Raw genomic sequence first — 9992 nt, 5'->3', positions numbered from 1 at the left:
GGTTTGAAGTTCGGAAAAGAGTACAGGAGTCCATAACAAGGTAGCTATTGGACTTTAGGGTTCATATAGGAATGGGGGCTCAGTACTGGGATCTATTTAAGGACCAGGTTGGTGCTACTGTCACTACCAAGCTTAAAGCTTAGGTAGTTAAAGATGATAAGGGGATTTAGAGTCAGAACTGTATTTGGGCTCAATATGGGGCTTCAGATTTAAATCATTACTTCGGGCAATTTCGGGGCGATTCAGGGGTTTGAACTCAATATTGAGTTTGAGAGTGGGTCAGGGCTCAATATTAGATTCAGATCTAAATGGGGAGAAAATGGGGTAGTATCAGGTTCATATTAGGATTGGGAACCACCAATACGATCTGGTCTTCGTAAGGGAGTTTGGGGCTGTCCATGCTCATTATTGGGGTTCTGGTTCAACACTGGGAGTTCCATTTGGTTTACACTCTGGGTTGCGTTGTGGCCTCGCTGGGCCTACTTGGCTCCGCGGTTCTCTGAGCAAGTAGTGCACGAGGGGAGGGGCGGCGCCGGGAACGAGCACGGCAGGGGCAGGGGCGCGGGCGCGGGCGCGGCCGAGCGGGGGCGCGCGGCTGGAGCTGGCGCGGGAGCGGCAGGAGCGGCAGGAGCGGTGGTGGCAGCGGCAGAGGCGGCGGCTCCAGCTCCGGCTCCGGCTCCGGCTCCAGCTCGGGTGGCGGTGGCGGGAGTGGGATCCGGGGGCGGCGGCGGCGGCTGCAGAAGAGGAGAGGGAGCAGCGGCCCCAGCGGCTTGGGGAGGACATGCGGACCGACGGCCCCAGGAGAGGCGGTGAGTGACCCCCCTACAGTCCCCTCCGCATCCGTCCCTTCCCCACACCCCCGCCCTCTTCCCGTGTCCACCCAGCGGAGCTGGGGGCGGTCCCGGGGGGCTGGGGGCGCCTCTGAGGCCGGGCCGCGCCCCCACCTGCCGCGCCCGCAGCCTCGGCTCAGCGCGCCCCCCCAAACCCGGCGACTCCTCCCCGCGCTCACCCCACGGCCGACGCGCCCCCACCTCCGCCGGCTGGCCGGCTCCTCGCCACCCTCCCCCGCCTCGCCCGGCCTCCCCGCCGTTCCTGAGCCGCAGCCCGCGCCCCCCCAGTGCAAAGTTTCCCTTCAGCATTTGTGCTCCCCCTCCTCGGCCCCGCCCCGTCTCCCTCTTCCACCTGCGCGGACGCGCTCCGGGGGCGGCCCTCCACCTCCCTCCACCTCCTTCCCCCACCGCCCCAGCCCGGGGTGGGTCCAGGCCGCGCCCCCGCCGCACCGGCGCCCCCTCCCCGTCGGCGGGGGATCCGCAGCCGCCGCGTCCCCGTCTCCCTCGCGGCCCGGCGCACGTGCGGTCCCGGGGTGCGCCAGGCGCGAGTTTGGAACCCTCACCCCCTCAATCGCCAGCGCGGCTGGGGAGGGGCCGGAGCGGGCTATACCCACCCCCACCCCGCTGCCACTACCTGAAGGCCCCGGAGCGACCCATCCCGGGAGGACGTGTCCACTCGGACCCGCTCCGGAAAGTTCACTCAGTCGCCGGCCCATGTACCGTCCCGTCCTGGTGTGCCCCTGTCCTCATCGCGTTTGCCTCAGCTTCTTTCTCTTTCCCTCTGTGTCTCGGTCTCCGTCTCTGCCCTTCACCATCTCTGTGTCTCTGTCTCCCTGTGTCGCTGCCTTCCAGACTCACTACCCGGACCCACTCCCGCCCCCCGCGATCTCAGGGTCTGTCTCTGCTCTCCCGCCCCGGCCTCTCCTCTCTCTCCCCTGTCTCTTCTCTCTCCCTGGTCTCTGGTCCGCGCCCCATCTCTGAGTCTCCCTTCCTGGGTCTCTCCGTCGTGTCTCTCACTGGTCTCTTTGGTGTCTCTGTCTCCCTCTGACCCGAGTCTCCGCACTCCTCTGTAGGCCCCCTCCCCATTTCTCTGGAATGCTGCCCCTCTGGTTCTTCCACCCAGGGTGGGGGAAGGGCTGGCCTTTCTTCCCATTTCAACATCCCCCCTCCCCAGTGCAGGGCCCCCAGGTGGAGCAGGTTGGGAGGTGGGAGCCCTGTCCCTATGTGAGCTGTGAAATTGGAAGGGAGGCTGCCAGTGTGAGGGGATCCTCTGGATTCCCCTGGGGCAGCAAGGCAGAGCCTGGGAGGCTGGACTGCTGAGTGTTGGTGATAAAGCCTCCACTTTGGCTCCTAAACAGAGAAGGGCAGGGATCCAGAGTGACCTGATGCCGGATCTGGCTGGAGAATCCAGGAAGTGCATTGGGGTGAGAGGCCTGGAAAAGGAGCCTGGGTGGTGCTTCCAGTGGGGTCTTTGATAGTGAGGGACCTCCTCTTTGGGAGGCAGCAGGGATCTGATGTGATCCAGAGGAGGGTTCTGACAGGAAATCTCAGGAAATTCTATGCTTGGCTCCTTATCAACTCTTGCTTCAGGGAGCAAGAAAATCCCGGTTTTTCATTGATTATAAGAACCAGCTTAGAGCTTCAAGAAGGAGCAGGTGTAACTCCCTGAGCACAGCCCCCACATCCGCAGCCCCAGGCACAGGGCCACACACTCACACCCCCCCTCATTCCCACACTCAGCTCACCCCCCACATGCATCCACTTGCCTAACTACCCTCACACTTGCACACTTAGGCCTGCGTGGCAGCCAGAGATCAGAAATCTGCTGTGCTTGCATGCCATGCACCTCTTCATGCTTGTGCTCTTACAGTACCACTGTGCACATCCAGGGAGAGTGTGTGCACACCTGCAGTATTGTGCATTCTCGTGCACACTTTTTGCACAGTTTTGCTTGCTCGGCGTCCCCCTTATTGTTTGAAATCTCTCTGTAGTTGTATTTTCTTTTCCACCGTTCTTCCTCTTTCCTCCCTTTAACAAGGAAGTTGTTTTAATATCATTCCTTCCTTCCTCCCTGTCTTTCTCCCCGCTGCAGCTCCTGACCTCCTCTGTTCAGCTTTGTGCACCCTGTGAGGGTGGATGTGGTATCAGGACTTCTGAGAGAGGAGGCTGGATTTGCGTGCTGGTAAAGCAGGTTGGGCGAGGGCTACAGGAGGAGACTGGCTAAAACTTTTCTTGGAAATTGTATTGTTCTGCAACAAAATGCTGCCTCTGGCCATCTGTGCTGCCCCCACTCCCTTCTTTCACCCTAATGAGAGTCCATGGCTGAGGGCCCTCAGTCAGGGGGAGGTGGGACCAGACCTCAGACCTCCTCCACAGGGCTGTGACACACAATATAGCTGTTCCGCTTTCCAGCTCGAGACCTCGAGGAGCTCCCTTCCTCCCTGAGACTCAGTTTTACCTCCTGTAAATAGGTAAAAATGGGGTAGCTAATCCAACCCTGGTCAGGTGCCAAGGCTGTTGTGAGGACCCAAGGAAACTGTGGTAGTGCATCAGCAGCAGGGGCATTCCCTTCCCGTGTGACTGGCACTGCTGTGTGCTTGGACCAAGCCTGTAGCCAGGGCCTTGCCCTTGAGAAGCTCATTGGGGGGGGGGGCAAATTGCATCATGGGAATGCAGAGTAATTCAGTAACCTTATTGATTGCCGGCTGTGTGCCAAACTCTGGGCTAGGCACTTTCAGCCAGGCAACCTTGCTTCCTGTGGGACCAACAGCCGTGTAGAAGAAGCAGCCCACCACCCCTTAGTAGCTACTGAGGTTGAGCTCAGCGTTAACTCACCTAAAGCGGCTGTAATTCTGAGCTGAGGTTAAAAGGTTGGGGGTATTCAACATGATAACACAGGGGAGAGTCCAGAGGTCAAAGTGAGATAAGTCCCAGAGGAGACCAAGAAGGGGTTATCTGAATTGGGTTTTGGGAGATGAATAGGAGTTTTCCAATTGAAGAAAGGGCACTCCAAGTGAGGGGGGACGGTGGAGGGGATAGTACAAGAGTGAAAGCTCAGAGGTCTTGTCACTTGCCGGTCATCAGAGAGTAGATCACAGGGCCTCGAAAGCCCTCTGAAGTAGCTGTGACTTTACTCTGAGAACACAGAAGGGAGACCCAAAGCATTAAAGCTTGGGGTGGGAGGTGTGGAGTGTTACGATCAGATTTGTTTCTGGAAGAGTGTTCTGTGGCTGTGGGAAATGGGTAGAGGCAGGATGCTTAGTGGGGAGGATTCAGGTAAGTCAGGTGAGAGACGATGTAGCTTGGATAGGGCAGTAGCATGGAGCCATTTAGAAGGCACATTTATTAAGACAGGAAGATTTGTTGGATGTGGGGTGAGGAAGAAGGGGTCCAGGTTCCTGGAAGTGATGAAGTGGGGCCTTCACAGAGCTAGAGAGTTGGGAGGGGAGGTAGATTTCGAGGCAGATAATGAGCTCATGGTTGGACATGTTGCCTTTGAGATAACAGTGTTTGAAGTTGGGGCAGGGTGGGGGGATATCCAGGATGGGATTGGGTGTGAGTATCTGGATTTGAGAGAGAAGTCTGGGCCAGAGAAAGGATGGACAGTTATATGAGGGTAGAGCTGTGCTCATCAAAAGCCCTGGCCAGTTTGGCTCAGTGGTTAGAGCGTTGGCCAGCGGACCAGTGAGTTGTGGGTTCTGTTCTGGTCAAGGGCACGTATCTCAGTTGCCGTTCGTTCCCAGCCCTGGTTGGGTCATGTGGAAGGCAACCAGTCTATGTGTTGTTCTCATATCAATGTTTCTCTCTCTCTCCCCCTCCCTCCCACTCTATCTGAAGATAAATAGAAAAATATCCTTGATGAGGATAAAAAAAAAGAAGCTTCAGTTGTTAAGAGCACAGACTCTGGTTTCTAACTGCTGGGATTCAACTCCACTTAATAGCAGTGTGACTTTGAGCAAGTTTCTTAACATCTCTGAGTCAGTTTTCTCACTTGTCAGATGTTATAATAAAATTCTGCGCCTTGGGGGGTTGTTGTGAGGATTAAGGAACGTGCTGCAAGTGCTCAGGACAGGCTGGCATCTAGTACCACCATGTCAGTGTTAGCACTTGTTACGGTGCATCCCCACCCCATCAGAATGAGGGGGCTTTAAAAACAACGTGGTTAACCTGCTCACCTAAAGTAGCTGCAAATCTGAGCTTCAGCTAGCAAGTTGGGGGAGCTCAACAAAGGGAGTGGCCAGCCCTCGTCCCTCATCATGTTTATGGGATTGAGTGTTGCTCAGATACCTTTGACCTTCAGATGGGTTGGCCTGAGAAGACTAGAGGAAGAAGCCTTGGGGAAAGACCCCATGTTGGTGTAGGTGGAGGGGATTCTGAGAAGGGTGAGTCCAGAGTGGTTCTGGTGAAGCTGAGGGGTGATTCTGATGATCTGTCTGGTGGTTTGGGGGCCAATTTGCTCCCAGATAGCTGTGGTTCCAGGCACTGCTCTTGAATCCTGCCCTGGTGATACTGTGTATGCTCCAGGGTCTGTCCTTTTTTTAAAAAAAAAAAAAAAACATTTTTTTTTCCTTTATTGATTTTAGAGAGGGAAGAAGTGAGAGGGAGAGAGAGATAGAAACATGGATGAGAGAGAACATCCATTGGCCGCCTCCTGCGTGCCCCACCACTGGGGATCGGGCCCACAACCTGGGCATGTGTCCCGACTGGGAATCGAACCAGCGATCTCTTAGTGCATGGGTCGACGCTCAGCCAAACCAGCTGGACTCTAGGGTCTTTCCAAATGCCTGTTTTATCTGTTCTCTGACTGCCTCCAGGCCATTTGGGGGTACATACCTCTTTCCAGGTGTTGTTCCTGCTCAGTTTAGGTCCAGTCTCCACACACCAGGCCCAGCACTCCTGGTGTGGCCATGGGCATGGCAGTATTTTCTGCTGTTCTTTGCCTGGGACTCTGTTCTTCAGCCCCAGGGTCCCTGAGCAACATGTAGAGCCAGCAGCCTCATATCTGGCACTATGAGGCCCTGCGGGCGTCCTCAGACAAATGGGCCTTTGAGTTTGGGACATGGAAGCTGGTTTGTCTGGCCAGACCCGCCTGGCAGCCTGTGAACACGGAGCAGCGGCCACAGGGAACGTTGAGGAGAAACTCAGTGGTCTGGGGGAGGGGAGCCGTCCTGAGTGAATCCAGGGCTATTGGTGCTTGTGGGCGGGGGTGAAGGAGGCAGGAGAGAGGGCGAGAGGCACAAGGTTGGCGCAGATGGTACTGGGCTGGTGAGTCTTCAGTCCGTGTGACCTCTCCCATGGTGGCAGAGGTGGTCAATCTCAAGTGAGGATGGTTCCCAGGAGGCTGGCCTGGGCGCTGAGGACCCTCCCAGAGCCCGCTCTGTGTGTTGGCTTTGGGAGGAGCAGAGATGGCATAGCTGTGTGGGGCGGGGATCGTTGTGCATGTTGGGGTGGGAGGTTGAGGAGAAGACCGCCGCGAAGTGTAGCCTGTGTCTAGTGGGCACCAGCCGTGCCAAGTCACTGGGCTGTGGCGAGGTGGGATGAGATGGAGTGGGTGTGTCTGGCCCCGCCCCCACCCAGGCTGGTGCCCGCACTGGTGGGGCCTCAGTAATGGTTCTAGAAGGAAGGGGCCAGGCGCTGTGTGCCAGCGGAGGAGGTACCCAGGGCACACCTTCATTTTACAAATTATAGAGGAGCAGAAAGTCAAAAATAAATATTGCTTCTAAAGCTCCTTTGAAGGCTGCTCGTATGCTGGTGTGGCTCTTCGAAGCCGGCCTGTTTTCTGTGTACGCGTTCATGCGTTTGTGCACTAATTCCACAGACCTCAGTGGAGCGCCTACTATGTGCCAGCTCTCTGCGGGGTACTGGGATTCAGAGCTGGACTGGGTGTGACTCAGCGACCACTCAGCAAATGTGTAAATAAATAAATGATCACATCTGTGGTCACGGCTTCGCCGCTCCAAGGCAAGGTCCGGCATGCGGTCTAGGACATCGAGTGAGAAAGTGCCTTTGGCTCAGAGACCTGAGGGGTAGACTGGCTAGGAAAATGTGGCTAGTGCCTTCCAGCGATGGCATAGGCCGGAAGGGTGGCACAGCTGAGGGTCAGGAGAGGAAGTTCTTGTAGTTGGCTGGCCAGAGGGGGGGCAGCATGGGCAGGTGGGGCTGCAGAGGTGGGCCGGCCAACTGCTCCGCTGGCCAGGTGGTTGGACACAGTTTTACTGCTGAGGCCAGGGACTTCGTCTGTTCACAGCTCTGTGCTGGGTGGCTAGGAGACAGCCTGGCACGTAGTAGGTGCTCTGGAGTACCGGAGGAGCGAGGGAGTGTGTGAGTGAGTGAAGCGCTGGGCATTACCACTAAATGGGGTTGTCCTGCACGAACAGCTCCGTAACCGGCTTTCCCCCAACTGCACAAACAGCAAATTTTGAATGTCTCTCTGTGTCAGTACTTACTCTGCTCTGATGAAATTCTTTATGTTCTCATCCTTTCTCTCTCTCTAGGAAGGAGTGGAGGTTCCGGTGCCCTGACCTCAGTGCTGGTTGTCCAAGAGTGACTGGTGTGAGCAAGCAAAGACCTGGTGAGTGTGCCCAGTGTGTGCGGGGCAGGGGCACAGAGTGGTCCTGTGGGCCAGGCTGAGCAGCTTGGATTTTGACGTGGTTGGTGGAGAGCCATAGAAGGGTTGTCACTAGGGCCATGACATGATCCAGTGTGTGTGTGGCTGAGAGATGGTGGAGGCCTGGACCAAGGAAGCAGTGATGGAGGTGGAGAGAAGGGAGGTGCAGTGGACAGGACACGGCGAAGGATTGAATGTGGGGCATGAGGGAGGGGAAGTGTCAGGGATGCTTCTCGGGTTTCTGACCAGAATGGGTGATGGAGCTGGGTGGGGACTGATATACAGCTTGTCAGCTGCTGTAGGTGTGAAATAGACTTCTGGGTGACATCCTGGGATCTGTCTGCTCTTCCATCTACCTTGTTTCTATAGAAAAGACTGTTCTCATCAACTGTCAGTTGTGGTAGGAGTAGGGTACCCACAGGATCCAGGGCACATCCTTCCTATTCTCCTGGAGGCCCACTTCTCTCTCTCTCTGCTAGAAGCACAAGTGGTGGGGTGGAGCTGTAGGGAATGAGGTCGGAGTTGAATGGGCCTTGGACGTCAGGCTAAAGACTGGACTTTTTCCTGAGGGTGACATGGAAGCATTGGAGGTTCCTAAGCAGAGAAACAACATCTGTGCAGCCGTCTGCCCATTTCCCCGTCCTTTTATCTATTTACGAAACATGGTGTGTTCACTGTGGAATGAAGCAGCAAACAAGGTGTGCTTGAGGGACACAATCATGTGCATTTTTGTGAGCTAAAAGGGGCATTGGTTTGTATGCAGGTTGGATTGGAAGGCAGTGACCAGAGGCATGAAGCCCATTGAAGGGGTGGGCTGTTGCCCTGGCCAGTTGGCTCAGTTGGTTGGAGAGTCATTCCATACACCGAAACGCTACGGTTCGATTCCTGGTCAAAGCACATACCTAGTTTGAGGGTTTGATCCCCAGTTGGAGTGTGTATGGGGGACAACCAATTGATGTTTCTCTCTCACATTGATGTTTCTCTCTCTCTCTCAAAATCATGTACAACTTCGGGTGAGGGTTTAAAAAAACACGTGGGCAGTGACGCGCTCTTACTAACGTGTGGTTGGGACGGGTGCTGGGCAGATTCAGTCCTACTGACCAGCTGGGTGTGTGGATGAGGAAAAGGGAGAATTTGAGGAGGACTGGCTGGCCTGGGTAGCCAGGTCATGGTGGTGCTTGCACGGAGGTGGGGACCTGAAGGAGCAGCGGGACCGAGGAGGACCATCCTCCACGAGCTTCTTGAAGGCAGGGCCCAAGACTGTCTTGTTCATCACCCTGCCTCCTGGCTCAGGGCCCAGCAGGGCTCACTGAACGGTTTACATGGACGGCTGAATGAAGACGGCATGGAAGAGAGGGTCTGGCCTGGGCAGGGGAGGGAAGTGAGCGTGTATTGGGTGTCTGCTGGAGGCCAGGTCTTGTGTGGTGAGGTGAACATCAGGGTTGTTTAGAAACTGCAGCAGGAAGTGACTTGTCACAGGTTACCAGGGTCCGATGGGGAGGGTGGGAATATCCTTTCACTTGTCCATTCTGAGATGATGGGTCTTACCTACCTAGGAGCCCAGTGTTTTCAGAAAAGGTGCCTGAAAGTGGAACCCCTGTCTTCTGGGGAGGCCACTTGCTGCTGGCATGTGGCTCTGAGACCCTGAGGCCCAGGGTCAGCTAAGAAGAGAGTTCAGTCAGGCTGAGGCCTCCTTGGGGATGGGCCCCAGGCTGCTCGTAGGGAACCGGGTTCTGGAGCAGGGGCCAGGGCAGGCCCTAGGCTACAACAGCAAAAGCTCTTGTTGTCTACATCAGGGTTTCTCAGCCTCAGTACTGTTGACATTGACCTCTTATTATGGGATGTCTGTGGGATATCTAGCAGCGTCTGTTTCTCCCCACTAGATGCCAGTAGCACCTGCCCCCACCCCTGTCCTCAGTGTTGACAGGTGTCTCCAGCCATTGTGTAACGTCCCAGCCGGGAAAGAACCACCCTGGATTGATAACCTCTGGGCTCTGTCACCTCTTGCTGCCCTTTCTCATCTGTACAGATCTGGAAAACTGGGGAGGGCCGGTCAGGGAGGCTTTCCAGTGAAGGGCTACTTTGGCTGAGCTCTGAAGGGTGAGTAGGTGGCGGGGGCAGGAGAAGGGCATTCTTGCCAACAGAGAGTAGCGAGTGCAGAGGCCCTGAGGCGGCCGCCCTGGTGAGCCTTCCTCTAAGGGAGCTCCACTCCCCGTCTGCTGCCCCCTAGGTCTGCCCCAGCTAAGCCTCTGCTGGACCTTGTGTCCCCCTCCCCCCTAGAGACTCTGGGACACTCTAATCCACTCTTAGGGGTGAGGGCTTCGATGGGGAAGGGGCGCAGGTGTGGGAGGGCAGGCAGGCTGCTCCTGGCTGCGCTCAGACTCTGGCCAACTGGCCGTCCTTCCCCAGGGCCAGGGTCTGGGCTGAGCCTGTGATTTATTCCAGTCATAACCGGCGGTTGGTTTGGTGAGAGTTGGAAACATGTTGGTTTTCCTTTCCCAAGTGTAACAAGCCTGTTTCCGCCTCCGTGGCCGCTGCTGCAGTGCCGCGCGGTG

General features: G+C 56.3%; 1 protein-coding gene across 15 annotated transcripts in view; it reads left to right on the top strand.

The window, feature by feature from the left end:
- Nucleotides 1–724: 724 nt before the first annotated feature.
- The window catches only part of PTPRF (protein tyrosine phosphatase receptor type F), an 83835-nt gene continuing 74567 nt past the window's right edge, over nucleotides 725–9992 (top strand). For all 15 annotated transcript variants that reach the window (XM_036255685.1, XM_036255684.1, XM_036255677.1 and 12 more), the window contains exons 1-2: nucleotides 725–809; nucleotides 7325–7401. The gene's annotated coding sequence lies outside the window, so the exon portion shown is untranslated. The remainder of the gene's footprint in view (nucleotides 810–7324; nucleotides 7402–9992) is intronic.

This window comes from Molossus molossus, unplaced genomic scaffold (assembly GCF_014108415.1).
Source record: "Molossus molossus isolate mMolMol1 unplaced genomic scaffold, mMolMol1.p scaffold_m16_p_12, whole genome shotgun sequence".
Taxonomy (NCBI): Eukaryota; Metazoa; Chordata; class Mammalia; order Chiroptera; family Molossidae; genus Molossus; species Molossus molossus.
Note: the sequence above shows the minus strand (reverse complement) of the source record. Positions and strands in the feature narration are given on the sequence as shown.